Consider the following 19,500-nt stretch of genomic DNA (forward strand, 5'->3'; position numbering starts at 1 on the left):
TGTTTCTAAGAATAATCATTCAGAATCTCAACCTTCCACTTTAAGTGATAGATTGATTATTGTTTATAACACCCCTCAAGTACAAACTAATGTTGAACAACCAATCATTGAAGTTCCACAAATTGCTGACAATATTCCAATAGATCAAGTAGTTCAAAAGTTGCCAAGAACTTTTGAACAACGAGTTGAACCACATACTTGTCAGGAATATGATGGTACAACATCAAGAAGATCTATTAGACTAAAGAGATCAGCAATTCCTTATGATTATGTTGTGTATCTACAAGAATATGATTATAACGTTGGAGCCAAAAATGATCCCGAATCCTTTTCACAAGCCATGAGTTGTAAAGAAACAGAATTATTGTACAATGCTACGAAGGAAGAGATGAATTCTATGAAGATTAACCAAGTCTGTGATCTTGTTGAGTTGCCTAATAGTGTAAAAGCCATTGGATGTAAATGGGTCTGCAAAACAAAGAAAGACTCATTGGGCAACATTGAGAGATACAAGGCAAGACTCGTTGCTAAAGGATTCACTCAGAAAGAAGGAGTCGATTACATAGAGACTTTCTCTCTTGTATCTAAGGAAGATTCCTTGCATATTATTTTGGTATAAGTAGCCCATTTTGACTTAAAGTTGCAACAAATAGATGTGAAAACAACATTTCTCAATGGAGATCTAGAGGAGGAGGTTTACATAAAGCAACCTGAAGGATTCCCCTCTAGTGATGGTGAGCAATTGGTTTGCAAGCTCAAGAAATCTATATACGGTTTAAACCAAGCATCCCACCAATGGTATTTAAAATTCCATAATGTAATTTCTTCATTCAGTTTTGTAGAAAACATTATGGATCAATGTATATACCAGAAAGTCGGTGGGAGTAAAATTTGTTTACTTGTATTATATGTGGATGACATTTTGCTAGCAACCAATGATAAGGGTTTGCTGCATGAGGTGAAACAATTACTCTCTAAAACTTTTGATATGAAGGATATAGGTGAGGCATTTTATGCTATTGGCATTAAAATCCATAGAGACAGATTTTGAGGTATCTTGGGTTTGTCTCAGGAAACCTACATTAATAAAGTTTTAGAGAGATTTCAAATGAAGGATTGTTCTCCAAGTGTAGCTCCTATTATGAAAGGTGATAGATTCAGTTTGAATCAATGTTCGAAGAACGATCTTGAAAGGGAACAAATGAAGAACTTTCCATATGCTTCTGTTATCGGAAGCCTTATGTATGCTTAAGTCTGTACAAGACCTGATATTGCATTTGTTATGGGAATGTTAGGACGATATCAGAGTAATCCAAGTTGAGACCATTAGAGAGCTGTAAAGAAAGTGATGAAGTACCTTCATAAGACTATATACTTATGTATAGATGAAAAAATAATCTGGAAGTAATTGGCTACTCAAATTCTGACTTTGCTGGTTATATTGATTCACGCAAATCAACATCAGGATATATATTTTTTTATGGCTGGTGGAGTTGTATCGTAGAGGAGTGCTAAGCAGACTTTGACTACCATTTCCACTATGAAAGCCGAGTTTGTCTCTTGTTTTGAGGCTACTTCACATGGTATATGGCTTAAGAGTTTCATTTCTGGGCTTAGAATTATGGATTCTATCCATAGACCATTAAGAATGTTTTGCGATAATTCAACTGTTGTTTTTATGGCTAAGAACAACAAAAGTCGAAGTTGAAGTAAACACATTGACATTAAGTATTTAACCATAAGAGAACATATTAAAGAAAAGAAAGTGGTTATTGAGCACATCAGCATTGAACTCATGATCGCTAATCCTTTGACTAAGGGCATGCCACCATTGAAATTCAAGGATCATGTAGTGGATATGGGACTTGGTTCCATTATGTAATTTTACATTGTTTGAACAATGTTATTTTCCTAACTATTTTGATATTCTTCTTATATTTATGTGCACTTTAATTTGATTTTGAGAAAAATTCATTTGTGTTGGACCAAGAATAAACATAGGGTTTATTCATTAAGAACTTGTTGCCATATAAATTATAATGTTTAAATAAATAAATACATAGTAATATATGGAAGATAATGCTCATCAATTAAAGGACCTATTGCCATGATTCATGTATTTATTATTATAACATATTGTTAATGGGTTTAAGATGAAACATTATATTACAAATATGGACCAAGTGGGAGAATGTTGATCGTTTCTCATAGAGTCATTATAAATGACTCTCTAACTCTCATTCACACTTATGAACTATTAAAGTTGTCCACTCTAAAGGTCGTAACCTTCATATTTCTGAGCTCTTAAAGTGGTTCACTTTAAGGATGTAATATTCATATTTATGAGCTCTTAAAGTGGTTCACTTGTAACTACTTATGATATACTAATTATGTGGGACATATAGCCATTAAAGCTTAATGGAAGCTTTGGCTATAAATACTGTTATTTGATCCTCATACTCACTTACTCAATTCCCTTAAGTTTTACACCATCTATATAGAGTGAGTAGAGTTTGGAAGTGCCAAATATATATAAAAGAGAGCAAGAAAGACGTGAGGAACATTAATGGTTGGAGGTACTGTTTCCTTGTTATTAAGTCTTACGATTCTGTTATAAACATATTTATTACGCATCATAGAATCGTTAATTAAGTTTTACATGCAACACTTGTCTAATACATTTAAGATATTTAATTTTAAAAGTATTTAATTTTAAAAAATATAAGGAAGAATGAGGAGTTTTCTCGACTTTACCATTGGTTAATTTCCTTTCACTTGATCCCTATTTTATATCCATATATTTTTTAGGCTAAAGAATAAAAAACTTGTCTCTTATTACATAACCTAAATTTCATTTTATCTGGAAAAAATTGTTATTTTATGGTACTTTATAAAAAATACATTTATAAAGATATAAATATGTCAGTTTTTAAAAATAAATATATCATTAATGATAGGTAAAATGAAACATGCTACATATAATAAATATATTTTATATGTTTATACTCCAAGAATATTCTCAGTCACTGATAAGCAAATGTGTTAGTAAGAAATCTTGTTGGAACCAAAAGTAAAACATTGGCCTTCATTGAAATAATGAAAATTACCAAATTCCTTTTCAAATTCCTTGAAATTTGTTGATCTTTTTCGAATAGGTTTGAGTCAAGTAGCAATGATTTGAAATATTTTTTGTAACATTATATGAAATCTGTTTATAATCTTAAACACGAATGATCTATTTATGACTAGTATTATCAAGCTTAAATGGAGGTCTAAGACTATTAAGTTGAAGAGTATCTACGAACAATAGTATTTGAATTTTGGAAAAAAAATTATATACTATCAAATAAGAATTAACTTGATTATTTTGCGGTGTCCATGAAATTGAGGCATGTAATGAAGAAACTATGAAAAAGTTCTGGGAATTATGAGTAAATAAATTATATATATATATATATATATATTGATTTTTAAAATTTTCTTAAATACATGTGACAAATTGAAATAAAAAAAAAATCTTGATACTATAAGTTTTATAACATAAGATTTGTCAATTCAATATGTAATCTCTTTTACCTTGTATACATGTATCAAATTTCTTCAAACTTAATTTTGAGTTAATTAAATTTAACAAAATCAAGTATTTTTAAAAACTAGAAAATGATAGTTTAATGTAAAAAAAAAAGAGAGAATTTTAAATATGCACAATTTGACATATTTCTTATTGATTTAAATGTCATATTATTAAGATTTTGAAATGAGATGTTGAATTCCACATAAACCCTCACTCATTGATTTCCTTATGCCCCTCACTTGGGAGTCAGATGCATGGTTATCAAACTTGGCTTTGTCTGGTGCACTAATTCAAGATTTGAGTGACTCGGTATTTTGACCAAGTTTTAAATTATATAAACTAGGGTTTGTAATTTACCAAGTCAAACTTGAAATAACCGTTAAGTAAACTTGAAAGTCAAGTGACCTAGCATAACTCAGGTGAGACTCGCTTTTTTTTTATATTTTTTAATAAATTCAAAAAATATAAAATTAATTGATAAATACTTACCTTTTTGATGTAAAATAATTACGTATAATTTATTTTCACATGAATTATTTCTTAATTTTTTAATGTGAATTATTTTTTAACTTTTAACGTGAGATAACTATATTGATTATATCCACATGTATTGTTTTTTTATGTGGAATAACTATATATGACTATATCCACATGAATTGTTTCTTAATTTTTTCATTGTGGGATAGTTATAATATCTATATCCACATGCATTATTTCTTAATTTTTTAAAGTGAGATAATTATATTAAACTACACTACATATTATTTTTATAGCCTACATCTATATGGATTATTTTTAAATTTTTTAATGTGAAATAAGTATATATAATCTATATCCACATAGATTATTTTTTAACTTTTCAATGTTAAATATCTATACTACACTTTTCAGAGCGAGATAACTATAATACACTTCACAATTTTTATTTTTTAATAGCCTACTTTAACATTCATTGTTTCGTAATCCACATATATTGATTCTTAAATTCTCGAAGTTGGATAACTATATATAGCTACATTCATAATGATTATTTCTTAACTTTTCAACATGGAATAACTATATTATACTTCATATATTTTTATTGTCCATATTAACATGTATTGTTTTAAAACTTTTCCATACAAGATATTAAAATTTTAAACATATATTTTTTTATTTTTTCAAGTTAACCCAAATTAATATACCTGACCCGAAATCTATTACCTTGACCTCGTAAACCCCGTGCGGGTTTAATAACTAAAGGGCGCTGACTCCAATCTTCATCAACTTCAATTATTAAAACCTCACACTCTCCGTAAAAATCAATTTCCAAACCCTCAAACCCTAGCCATAGGAGACCGAGACCGAGAAAGACGTCGCGATAAAAAAGACCATACCCGAAGCACTCGCTCACCAGACTGCACACGCTCATGTTCTCGCTCTTTAGACCAGTCTAACAGGTCTCCTCGTCGCCGCCACTAGAATGTCACCGTTGGAAATGAAGAAGTCAAAAACAAACATGGGGGAAAGCGGGATTCAGTTTTAAACCCATTTTAACACCACAACTGTGTTTTGTGCAATCTCATTTAAATAAGCACGAGTTAAGCTAGAATGGCCAAGTATGTGGTGCCACGCTGGCAATAGAAATAGAGAAGGCTTTGTCTTTAAATTCCCTAATGATTGAAACAGAATTAAGAAGAAATATAACAATAATGCAAGATTTGCCCCCTATTCCTCTCGTCTCTCTCTTTTTTTCCTCTTCTCAACACACGCTGAGTGTGTAAATCTTTATGTTTCTTTCTATTCTTCACCTTTCATCTTTCCTCTATTGTTATACCTTAAAGCTTACAGTTTTAACCTGCTGCAAAATGGTGTCAAAGCTTAACATCTTTAGACCCTAGCAAAATGCCATAAAAAACCAAGTCCCAAAATGTAAGAAGGCTGGATGATTCTTTAAAAGCTGCTAACCAAACGAATGACCTTGCTCAACTTAAGGCCATGATGAAAGAAATGACTACCCAGCAAATTTCCATTAAACATACTCTGCAAACTCTAGCAGGTAAGACAAGCTTTTCCCAAGACATCCGTGTTTCCCAACCTCTTACATCACCCAATAACCAAGACTGAATTAGGGAGGGGTCCTAATATTCTTACAGGTCACGCAAGCTTAGAAGAGATTTCCCTACCTTTGAAGGAGAAAACGTACATAAATGGTTGTACAAATACAACCAATATTTTGATTCGGAAGAAATACCTAAATCTGACAAGCTAAAGTCAGTCTCATATTATTTAGATGGTTGGCCCTTTACTAGCACCATAACTTTACAAGAAACTTGGAGGGATAAGAGGTTTCACGGGTAGAATATATGGATGCTCTGTGTTGTAGGTTTGGCAAACAAAATGATCATTTAGAGGAGCTCACTAAATACAAGCAGGAAGGTGAATTAGAAGGTTACATTAAGGACTTTGACATATTATGGAAAATAGCTCAAATCTTTGAGAGACAGGCCTTGGTGTTCTTCTTGGAGGGTTTAGAAATAGAGATTAAGAATTTGGTGAAGATGTTCGAGCCTAAATCTCTCAAAAAAACCTATAACCTAGCCAAGTTACATGACAATACACTCACCTACAGAAAAACAACCCCACATTACCCAAAACTTCAAACTCAGACAAGTCCCAATCTATAGACTGCAAAATTTACCTACCCTACAAACATAAACAAACCAAACTTCAATCACACCCTTAATACTTTTAAACCTTCCCCGCAGCTTTATTACCTACGCCTACAAAACCACCAATCAATAACACCAATATTTACCCCACCCACAAACCCACCAGACCTAGTAGAATCATAGAAATGGATGACAGGAGAGCCAATGACTTATGCTTTTGGTGTGATGAGAAGTTTGTACTTATACATAGATGCAAAAACAGGAAGTTTTATTCATTATGTATAATAGAAGATGATGAGGAAAACTCAGAGGAAGGGGAGTCTATAAAGACAATGAATGTGGAAGTTCTTCTTCCTTATTTATCACTACAGGCAATACAAGGTATTACAAGGTGCCACATAATTAAAGTGTATGAAAAGATAGACAAATGTCCTATATTCATTTTGATTGACTCAGGTAGCACTCATAATTTCCTCAACTCTAACTTGGTTAGCAAGCTGAGATATCCTCTAACCCCAATCAAGTCTATGAAAGTAGAAGTAACTAATTGAGGTATCATGCCATATGCAGTCATGTGTAAGAACCTATAATGAAAGATGTAGGGTGTTAAGTTCCAGCCCGATGTTTTTGTTATGAAATTGTTGAATTATGATATGGTTTTAGGCATACAATGGTTGAAATTATTAGGAAATGTATTGTCCAACTATGAAGACAAGTGGGTTCCTTTTTGGTGGCAGGGTAGAGAAGTAACATTGAAGGGAGACAATCCTAAACTAGCTTAATCCATCAGGCTAGAAGAGCTAAATTGACTGCTAACCAATGAAACCTTACTAGCAAAGGTTAGGCTTTGCAGTTTAAGAAATTAGAGAATGTTGGCCCGAAACTGCATACTCATAAGATGTACCATCCCTTCAAGGAAAAAGAGAATTCACCCTTACAAGCTCTACTGGAAGCCTATTAACACATTTTATGTGATCCTAAAGGGTTACCACCAGTCAAGAGGCACGATCACAAGATACCCTTGAAGGATGAAAGCCAAACTGCCATTTTGAGGCCTTATAAATACTCGAGGTTATAGAAAGATACATTGGAGACACTAGAGGCTGGAATATTGGAGGCTGGAATTGTGTAACCTAGTAATAGTCCTTTTGCTTCTTTAGTTGTGCTCGTTAAAATAAAAACCCCAGACATAGAGGTTTTGTGTAGATTTTAGAGCTCTCAACAAGTTGACTGTGAAAGATAAGTACCCTATTCCTATTATTGATGAACTGTTAGAAGAACTGAAAGGGGCAGCCATCTTTTTTAAGATTGATTTAAAGGTAGGTTACCATCAAATTCGAATGGTTTCAGAAGATATCTTTAAAACAACCTTTAAAACACACAATGGTCATTACAAATTCTTTGTCATGCCCTTTGAGCTCTCTAATGCACCTGCCACTTTTCAGAGCTTAATGAATGACATTTTTAGGAATTACTTGAGGAAATTCATTCTTGTTTTCTTTGATGATATACTAGTTTACAACAAGGACATGACTGGACATTTATATCATCTTAGAGTGGTGTTTGAACTGTTATGTGCTAATTAAATAGTTGTAAAGAAAAGTAAGTGTGTTTTTTGTAATAGTCAAATGGAATATTTGGGACATGTGATCACTAAAAAAGGAGTAGCAACAAACTTGCATAAAGTTAAAGTCATGTTGAATTGGCCTATACCTACAAACATCAAATAGCTTAGGGATTTTTTGGGATTAATTGGTTACTATAGGAAGTTTGTGAAATGATATGGTGAAATTTGCAGACCCTTTACTCAATTATTGAACCTCATTCAGATGGATAAACACTACTACCATGACATTCAATCAACTTAAACACACGATGTTTAAACCTTCTATGCTAGTATTGCTTAACTTTGATAAAAATTTTATGGTAGAGACAGATGCTTCAGGAGTGAGCATAGGCGTCATTTTGATGCAAGAGAAGCATCCAATTATTTTTGTGAGCAAAAAGCCTTAGGATCACAACAATTAGCCTTGTCTATATATGAATGAGAGTTGTTAGCTATTGTCTATGCTGTAACAAAATGGAAACATTACTTACAGGAAAGACGATTTCTAATCAAAACAAATCATTCTAGCCTCAAGTTCTTATTAGATAAAAAAACTATCCATGTAGCACAACAGGTATGACTAACTAAACTCTTGGGTATTGACTATGAAATCGAATACAAGAAGGGCAAAGACAACCTTGTTGTAGACGCTCTTTCCAAGATTTCTAGTAAAAAGTTATATGCCTTACCATTATCTTCAATCTCCACTAACATCATGAGGGAAATGAAGTAATCTTTGTGGTGGTAGATAAGTTTAACAAATATGCACACCTTATAACCTCTCTCATCCCTATTATGCCATTATAATTTCTAAATCTTTTATGGAGAATGTTTATAAGCTACACAAAATGCCAATCATGATTATGAGCGATAAAGACAACATCTTTCTCAGTTGATTTTGAAAGGAATTGCTTAAGTAGCAGGGGGTCAACTTACAGTATTCCACTGCTTATCATCCCTAGTCTGATGGCTAGACTGAGGTGGTCAATAAATGTATAGAAGGATATCTAAGGTGCATGATAGGGACTATACCAACACTATAGAAAAAGTGGTTGAGCTTATGCGAGTGGTGATACAACACGAATTACCACACTTTAATGAGGAAAACACCCTAAGAGATACTATATGGAGTTGTGCCTCCAATTCACATTCCCTATACACCTAAGGACTCGCCAGCGATGGTTGTGGATCAATACTTAACTCAAAGGGAGGGTATGTTCAAGTTAACCAGAAGTAATCTACTACAATCTCAAAACAGAATGGCCCAGCGAACAAATAAGAAAAGGAGCGAACAAATAAGAAAAGGAGTGAAAAAATGTTCTCTGTGGGGGGGAATTAGTTTATGTAAAGCTACAACCTTATCGACAACAATCAGTTTACAAGCGAGTTTCTCATAAATTATTAGCAAAATACTACGACCCTTACCCAGTTATCAAGAAAATTAGGACAATTGCTTATGAATTACAATTACTTGCCACCGCTGCAATTAATCATATCTTTCACGTGTCCTAGATGAAGAAACATTTAGGAAATCATGCTATCCACTATGATCTTCCCACTCCTTTGGATATGTCCCTTCTGCAACCACAACAAATTAGCAATAAAAGAATGGTTAAAAAAAGAAATGCTGCAACATCCCAGTTCTTGTTTTATGGAAAAACTTACCCTTGACAAAAACAACTTGGGAATATACTGAGGAATTTTGCTTGAGGTTTCTTGAGTTTCACCTTTAGGACAAAGTTGAGGTTATGGAGGGGGCATTGTCACAACTGGAAACTAAAAAGTAAAAAATAAACAAAGAGGAAAACATGATTCGGTTTTAAACCCATTGTAAGAGCATATCCAATAAGAAATGTTATATTGAAGAGCCAAATGGAGAAAATAGCTTTTTGAATAGTGTAAATATAGCTTTTTTATTATATGCATTCCAATGGTAAAAAGCTATTTAGAAAAGCCATTTATATTTTAATATATTTCATGTTAAATTAATTTTAATATAATTATATAACTAATTTAGATGTTTTATATATAATATAATTATGATGTTTTTAATTATATAATTAATATGAGTAATTTATAAAAGTAATATAAAATTAATGAAGTAATATGAAAGTTAAAAGATATAATTTAAAATTTATTTATATGAATATTTTTAATTTTAAGTTTTATATGTTATTGTTAAAAATTTAATTTTTTAAAAGTAAATTTAAATTCAAACTTTGAAAAAATGACTGCCAACATAACCGCCAACATTTTAAATTTTAAAATTTTAAATTTTGAAAAAATTACCACCAACATTCTAAGATTTTACAATTCGAAAAAATAATCCATCTATAAATATTCTCATATACCTTAACATTTTTTCTCATCATTTTCTTCTCTCCAATCTTTGTTATATTTCATTAAAATTCATCATGAATCATTCTAATTTTAATTTTTATGATGCTTTTGATTTTGATGATGACACTCTTGTGTTTGCTTTTCAAGTTACTACTGTTGTGGTTACTGAAGAAGAATCGAATAATCAAAGGCGGAGAACAGGGTGTCGTGGCTCTATTCCTTGTCACAATATTGTCAATCGTAATAGAAAGGAAGGTGAGTTAAGGTTATATAATGATTATTTTGCAGAAAATCCTAAATTCACTGAAAGTCAATTTCGAAGAAGATTTAAGATGAGTCGTCGTCTTTTTCTTCGGATCGCAAATGCAGTGGAAGCTCATAATCCATATTTCAAACAAAGAACAAATGCTCTTGGTGTTCTTGGTTTATCTTGCCTTCAAAAGGTAACTGCAGCTCATAGAATACTTGCATATGGTATTCCTGTAGATCTTACTGATGAATATCTTCAAATTGGAGAAACCACTGCGATAGAAAGTCTTAGAGCTTTCGTCAAAGCAATCGTAGAAGTTTTTGGTGATTGGTATCTAAGGGCACCAAACGAGGCCGATATTTATCGATTATTATCAATTGGAGAGCAGCGTGGATTTCCAGGGATGTTAGGGAGCATTGACTGTATGCATTGGAAATGGGAGAAATGCCCAATTGCATGGCATGGGATGTATACTAGTCATTGTCGTGAACCAACTATAATTCTAGAGGCGGTGGCTTCACAAGATCTTTGGATATGGTATGCCTTTTTTGGAATGTTTGGATCATTAAATGATATTAATGTTCTTGATCGGTCACCTATCTTTACTGCACTTGCTGAAGGTCGTACTGCTCCTGTCAATTATACAATTAATGGGCATTAATATACAATGGGATACTATTTAGCAGATGGGATTTATCCTAATTGGTCAACCTTTATTAAGACAATCCCAAGACCATTAGGAGCAAAGAGAAAATATTTTGCAAGCAAGTAAAAGTCTGCAAGAAAAGATGTGGAGCGGGCATTTAGGGTGCTTTAATCTCGTTTTGCAACTGTATATGGACCTATTCAATACTGGGATGAAGAAACGCTTGTATATATTATGAAAGCTTGCATAATAATGCATAATATGGTTATTGAGGATGAAGGAGCAATGAACCTTGGATTTGACCATGAACATGAAGTCAATTCCTTTATATCAGTGTCACATGGTGAAATACCAGAACTACATAATTTTTTCAAACTCATAATCAAATTAGGGATAGAGCAACTAGCTCTCAACTACAAGAAGATTTGATTGAACATTTGTGGGAACAAATGGCAATGAGTAGAATCTTTAGATTTGAACTTCTTATGTTATCATAATTTTCAAGTTTTTTATGTTTTTTTTTTCATTATGGTTGTTATCTTTTAAGTTAATTAACCATACTTATTATTGTTAAGTGTTAGAGGAACTTCAAAAAAGTATTATGAATTGATATCAATTTCGTAACAATATATTTAAAATAACCAAGAATTTTCTATATATTTAATTAAAAATACATTACATTACAATAAATCAATCAAAGTTAATTAAAAATTAAAACCCCTCTTTTGCATAATTTTTAACTTTCTATTTTGAAAATACGCTGCAGAAATTGGATCCAAATTAGAAATATCCATTTTCATAATTTGTTCTTCTTTCTCAATCCTGTCCAATTCTTGTTTCTTCTGACTTTGTTGAATCATCATGGCTTGTTGCTCTAACATAATTTTCCTGTCTTGTTTCTTCTGATCCTCAATTTCAACTAGAGTATCCCTGAATTGTTGTAAGAGATTCGTTACAGTTACATCCTCAACTTTATCTTTTCCTTGTCTATGTTTAAGTCGTTCCTTTGCAGCTTTCTGACCGATTGGTCTATCTTGATAAATTAATGGTTCACTATCTTCTCTTAAACTAACAGAATCAGGGGTAGATGGAGTTGATGAAGCCAGACTTGTATTGACATGACTTTTTTGTTTCTTGTTTGACCTTTGATGTTGACTTGCACGCTCAAATTGCCATTTGGGTTCTTTTCTTAAGATAACCCAACAATGTTCTAGTTGAAATCGTTTGCCAACGCAAGAAGCATACATTTGCCGAGCATCATTAATCTGGTAAAAAAATAAATTAATTAAATAATGTTAAAATATGTGTTAAACAATTTAACATAGAAATGAATATTAACATTACCTTTGATTCTTCGGGCATTCCACTTTGCTGACGATTTTCAATTTGAGTAACAAATCCAACAAATTTATCGACTTCTCTATTTATTTCTTGCCATCTACTTGAGATGCTTATTTGTGAACGATTATTCAAGTTTCCTCCATTCTCTACAAAGTAAGCATGTACGCGAGCCCAGAACTATTTTGTTTGTTGTTCAACTCCTATAATTGGATCCTTACTTGTATTTAGCCATGCAGAGACAAGTAAACAATCCTCTTTTGGTGAGAAATTTTTACTTCTTTATGATTTTTTTGCCGAATGGACATTTAAATTCGAGCATGTTAAGTTATTAATTAATTGATTAGAACCACTTGGTTAAGAGAAAATATCTTCTGACTCACTCATAAGAAAGTTGGTAAAAGAGCTTGGAAAATTTGAATCCATCTTCATTAAAAAAAAAAAAACTCAAGTTAAAACCTTATAAGAGAGTCTTACATTCAATGTCTAGCAATTTTGTAGTTTTCAAACATGCGAATTAATAATAAGCATTGCCTCCTACTTGTTCTAACATAACAATTTGACCATTTTTTGGAACTAAAAGAGAATCGATATACTGATTTAATTGCATTTTGAACAAGATAAAATATAATTGACCTCAAATTAAAACAGACAATCAAAAATAAATTTTAAATATGTCACTCTATCTTTTTATCAATATTAACTACCATTATTAATTTCTCTCAATTTTATCAAAGATAACAACATAAATAAAAATTATCTTCCTTAACCCATATTAAAAACATAAAATAATAAAGAAATAAAAATCATCACAAATATTAAATTAACAACAAAAGGTCTAAAAAATCAAGAGATATAAAAGAGAAAATAGAAAAAGCTTTTAAACAAGCATACCTTTTAATTTCAGCTAATTAACACAACCGATGTTAATAATGAACCAGAGAATAATTAATTCATGTTTTTCTAAATTTGAGAGAAGGGTGAGGCATAATACAAAATTTTAAAACTACAAGTTTTTTCTTCATGCATTTAAAGAAAATTTCTTTTATATTTAAAGAAAATAAAAAAAAAGCCGTTGGCTAACAATTATTATTTTGGCTATTTTTACAATGAAATATAAAAATAGCTGCCAAGTAAACAAATAACCATAATGACTATTTGTTTAGCTGCTCTGTTGGAATGTAAAAAATGAAAAAAATAAAAACTAAAATATATTTGTCTTTTCATTTAGCTCATGGGTTGGAGTTGCTATAACACCACAACTACGTTTTGTATAGTCTCATTTAAGTGTGTGTTTGACTTTAATGACTTGAAGATGCGATTGATTTTTTTCACACACACAATACTCTCTAAATACAAACCACATCCAACAAAAAAAATAAATTATATATCTTTATATAGATAAAAATAAAATAAAAAATACCAGCAGCAAGAAAAAAGCTTTGTCTATAAATTCCTAAATGATTGAAACAGAACTGAGAAGAAATATAATAGTAATGCAAGATTCGCTCCCTGTTCCTCTCGTCTCTCTTTTTCTGTCCTCTTCTTAACACACGCTAAGTGTATAAGGGCCTGTTTGTTTCTGCGTTTTAAAAGTGTTTTTGACAAAATTTAAAATTTTTTTATTTTTTATTAACTTCAAATTAATATGTTTTTAGTGTTTTCAAATTATTTTGATGTGCTGATATCAAAAATAATTTTTAAAAAATAAAAAAACATCATTAGCATGTATTTTGACACGAAAAGCTATTTAAAAAACAACCACAAACACACTGCCAAACAAACCCTAAATCTTTCTGTTTCTTTCTATTATTCCCCCTCCATCTTTCCTCCATTGTTATACCTTTAGGCTTACAGTTTTAACCTGCAGCACAGAGGAATCCATCCCCTCACCGCCGCGGAAGCGACACCAACATGAGAGCGATGACGATAGAGAGAGGGAAAAACAAAGAGCGGCAGTTTCGGATTTTGTTGATGGGATAGCGAGAGAGCAATTAGAGAAGAAAGAGAGTGATAATAATGATAATGCAGGAGTGGGAGAGGGGGGTTTGATGGATGAGGATGAGACTGAGATGATGAAGCAGTTAGGGATTCCAACAGGGTTTGATTCGACTCAAGGGAAGCCGGTGCCTGGTGCGGATGTTAGTAGAGTTAGAGCTGCTACGAAACGGCAGCCTACGCAGTATATGAATCGTAAAGGAGGGTTTAATCGGCCATTGCCCCTCGAGAGGAATCACTGATATTTTTTTCACAAGGTGTGGGACTTTGACTAATTTTCTGTTTGTTTAGGTTTCATTGATTTTTCGCTCTTTTGTCTTCGTTTTGGAGGTTATGTAGGAGGGATTTTGTGCTGGTTTCTTGCTTCTTTTTTTTTTAACCTGGATTGGATAATGTAGTAATTCCTTCCTTTGATGTTCTTAATTTATGAAACTTGAAGTATTAAATACACGTATTGTTTGATGCTGGTCTGGGTGATGAAAACATACCGCATGCATACAAGTATTAAATACACGTATTAAAGTTAATCTTGAATTTGTTTGGTTTGCTAGGATGGATGTTCTGCATTTAAGTTTTTTCTACATGGTTAGGAATATGGAAGTTGGACCATGATAATGTGAAAATAGTGGAAAGTTTCTCGGTAATTTGAACTGCTTGAGTGCTTGTGCCTGCTATTCTTCCTCAGGTTCTTGTAATGACTCTTTGTACTTGTGTATTTAAGGTTGCATTGAGATATTTGAATATCTTAAGAGGAACTTCTTAATGATGGGTGGTGTACATTTTGTTTCTTTCTACTAAAGCTTTGGTGCAATGGCTGCGTGCAACTTCAAAGCCCAATATCAGATAGGAAAACAAAACCTAAAAGTGGCCTTGATTGAGTGCAGTTTGTTATTGATTTGTTTGATGTAGACTTGATTAAGAAAGATTGATTCAAATTCAAATTGCTTCATGCACTGGTAAATAAATGGAATTTCAATAGGAGAAATCTAGATTGAAGTTCAATTTATTGTAGTAGACAATAATGAAACAATTTTCAGAATATATAATGAAATTTTGTTGTGGGTGTATATAGTTTGTGAATAGGTTTTGCCTCAATTATTAAACTTCCTCTTCTCTCTCTGAAAACAAAGTGAAAATAAGAGGAGAGCTTTCTCTTCTCTTAGAGCATAGCATCAATATAATATTTTTGATTGGATGTTTCTTATCCATAAGACATTAAGTTCCATTTTGATGAAATATGCTGGAATGAAAAAAAGTGACCTGCAATTGTCTTACTTTGTAGACAAGAGTCATGTTTGTTGTATTGTATACTTGGCGGTTAGATTTTAAGTGCTGACGGTGTGGATGAAATGTATGGTGGTTTTTAATCTGTAACTTATCATCATAGAAGACAGCCACATGAGTATTTTATCTGAATACCAACTGCTCTATTTTCCAGTGCAATACCTGCTGCAAGCTCGAGCAATCGTGGTTTCTCCTTGGCCTTGGTTCATATCTGTCTCAAACCAACTGCACCTGGTCCTTTCAAATTGAGCCATTTTTCTCGTTTACTGATCCAAGGTCTTGTTTTCTCTTGTTGCATAACTGTATCTGAATGTTTAATTTTGATTATGCCTATCAATGAGTGTTTGTCTCTCCATTGATGTGAATGAGGTGTTATTAATGTATGCCGAGGCTGTTGTCATGATGCATGTTATTTTATCTATTTATCAATTCTTTTTTCACTCAAAAAGCACTTTCCCACTTTTTTTTCTTTTTTGTTTGTTTGTGTTTTGGTATTCCTAAACTTTGTGACCATGATTGCATCTTTGGCGTGCACGTGTTGAGAAAAATTGATTAAGAACGAACAGGTAACTCTTTTTTTGCTGTACTTTTTCCTGATCGCTGTTTCTTTGTTTTGACAGATGCGAAGTGTCTTTTAGCACGAGGTGACTCATTGGTGCTGTTATCATGCTTGGATTCCTCCAGTAAGACCTTGATGAAAAACCTTGTAAGACTCGAGTTTTCTGCTTTAACATGAAATGAGATTTTTGTATGGATATTTTTTTCTGATTTATTAATTATTGGTTTCAAATTCAATAGTACTCAGAGTGGCTTGCTTTAGACATGGCCTTTGTGATTGATGACCTAATGTGGAGACGTATTTGCAAAATGAAATGATCCTGTCATTTGAATCTGTTGACTTCAGATTATTGTTCTAAATGCCATTGCTTGTGACAGTGCAATGCCTTGAGGACCATAGTGACTTGTTGAGGCAGCTAATTCTTTTTGTTTGTGGGATGGTTTTCTAGTGAGAGAAATTGCAGGCCAGCACTCTAATGAATGGAGTACATTAGTGATGGATATCATGTGGATATTTCTTTTCTAATCATTTTACCATTTTTTGTCATTTTCTTGGCTAGGGAATGAGTGGTATTTTGTGAGCATGAAGATTGGTTTTGAACCCAAGGCCCCAAGTGCCACACTGGTGAGGGTTTGGCGCCTAGACTTATTTTTGTGTTATAGATGCTCATACGAATTGATGACTGCATTCTTCCATAATGGTATTTACGACCACTGAATAATTATTCTGACAGTCTTTGATTCAATTTGTGTCCAGATGGGCAGTTAAGCAAGATTAGTCTCAATTTTTAGTTCGTGTTCCCATGTGCTCCTGCACTGATATTAGATGGTGTTGTGTTTTGTCGAGTCACGTATACCCAGAATTGTCAGGTTTATTATTCTGCAACAATGAGAGACTGATGTCTCATTTGCAATTGAGCAAAAACAAACACAATGAGTGCTCTCTACTGCAGGGAAGATCTCCTGTAATATGGCAACTAAAGAGCACAGAGGAAAGAAGATCGATCCACTGTTTGACGAAATCTGGCAACCAAAGAGTACAGTACAGAAGAAAGAGGATCGATCCACTGTTTGACGATATCAGGTTTATATCTTATGACAACTGAAGGGATGGTCTGCTAATCACCCCCAGCTACAAAGGGCGACACTCCTTTGCCAATCAGGTAGGCGAGTTCCCAAATCATCATGTACATTACCTACCCCATTCCCTCGTTCAATTCGATCCAGTACCCAATATTTTTACCATTTCTAGCTCAAACACCAAGCGAGCAAAATCTTAATTCAAGATCTCACAGCTAGGCTAGTCAGGGCTTATCAATTACATGGTATGTGAAATCGGAGTACTGGAGCATCATGAAAATGGAATGAATCCTCAAGAGTGAGAAACAACAGAAAATTTTTGATAACTCTGATGTTTGAGAATAATATAAATTATATCTTGGGGCCTCACCTAACAGTTTAAGCTATTGGGTTGGGATGGTTCTTTGACATGGAATCAGAGCCTTGATGACCAAGCGGTCAAGAATTCGAATTTCACCATCTCTATTTATTTGATAAAAATTAAACACAAGGTAATGTGGACCTGTGCAAGTTTGAAGTCCAAAAAGCTTTCACTTGAGGGGGTGTGTTAGAGAATAATATAAATTATAAATTATATCTTGGGGTCTCACCTAACAGCTTAAGCTATTGGATTGAGATGGTTCTTTGACATCTGACACAAACTATTGTTTTAGATGCTAGGTTTTTGAATGACAAAAAGCCATGCACTGAACCTGGTGCTTGTTTTTCAAATGTCAGGCAACGGATGCAAGCATTTGGATATGCCTTTTTGCACTCATTGATTTCATGGAGGACTTGAGATCAGGAGACGGTGCATCCAAACATAGGGAGCTTCCACGATGTCCAGCACCTTCCATCGTAGTATCCTGCTGTGCTCCCGATGCATGCTCCCCGTCTAATAACATTGAACAAAGTTAAATTAGCTAAATAAAGAGGCTAGATCAAAGACTGCCTCCCCTACTAGTACACAAATTAAATTAAATACAAGTTGAGAAGAAAAACTTAATCTTTGGCTGTCTATCATGCATGTAGATGGAATCTATACTTTATCTTACATCATCAAATTCAAGGCAAGGGATCCATCCTTTCTTCATCATGTAATCAATCTCCTTTGCAATTGAATCATCAGAAAGAGTCAGGTAAGACAGAGCCTCAAATTTCTTCTTGTTGATTGGATTCCACTTCTATTTGATTAACAAGTATTGCATGTCAGTAGGAAACAAAGACCACAAGAGATTTAATTAAGCAGTCTTTGATGACATGCATGTTCAATCATATTACCTTCATACAAGAAGTTTTTCTATTTATTTTTATGTTTTAAAAGTGTTTTTTTATAATTAAATTTTATTTTTATTATTTTTATTTTAAATTAATATTTTTTTAATATTATTAGATCATTTTGATGTACTGATGTCAAAAATAATTTTTTAAAAATAAAAAAATATTATTTTGATATATTTCAAATAAGACTGTTTTTTAGGTAGTTTTTATGGTTGTGATTTTGAAAAAATAAATTTTAAAAAAATATGATTAGTTGTGATTAGTTAAATTTATATATTTTTTTGTTAAAATTATAATTGAGTCCATGCAATAGAATCCATGTTAGAAAACAACTTCTTTGTGGGGTGTGCTTTTAAGCCATGGTAACCAGAACCAGCCACAGCAGGGGCTGCAAAGATTCCGGCAGACATTCTCTTGAAACGTTTTGCTTAAAACATATTTGGAATCGTATTTTTAAAAATTTAAATTTTTTTTATTAAAATTTAATATAATTTATATGTTTTGAATCGATTTAATATATTGATGTTAAAAAAAATTTAAAAAATAAAAAAATATTATTAACATGTATTTTAATATAAAAAAATATTTAAAAAGTAATTATTATTATAGTACTAACTATTTTATTAAAAAAGATTCCAAAATAGATAGAGGCTGTCGTGGTAGGAGGACAATCAGTCAATAGTGCTATATTTTTGTGAAGGTTTAATGAAAGGACAAAAGGAGTTTGCTTGGATGTCTGTGGAGTGGTGTGTGGTTTGTTAAGACGGTGTCGCAGGGAAGAGACAATGGTTACAAGGTGATGGGGAGTTTTGTTAAGCTCTATAGCTTTGGTATCAGGGATTACAATGGTACACTGGTTGGATTTCTTAATATTTTTTTAAAAAAATTAAATATTTTTAAACAATTCATCAAATT

Source organism: Populus nigra, chromosome 3 (genome assembly GCF_951802175.1).
Source record: "Populus nigra chromosome 3, ddPopNigr1.1, whole genome shotgun sequence".
Classification (NCBI taxonomy): domain Eukaryota; kingdom Viridiplantae; phylum Streptophyta; class Magnoliopsida; order Malpighiales; family Salicaceae; genus Populus; species Populus nigra.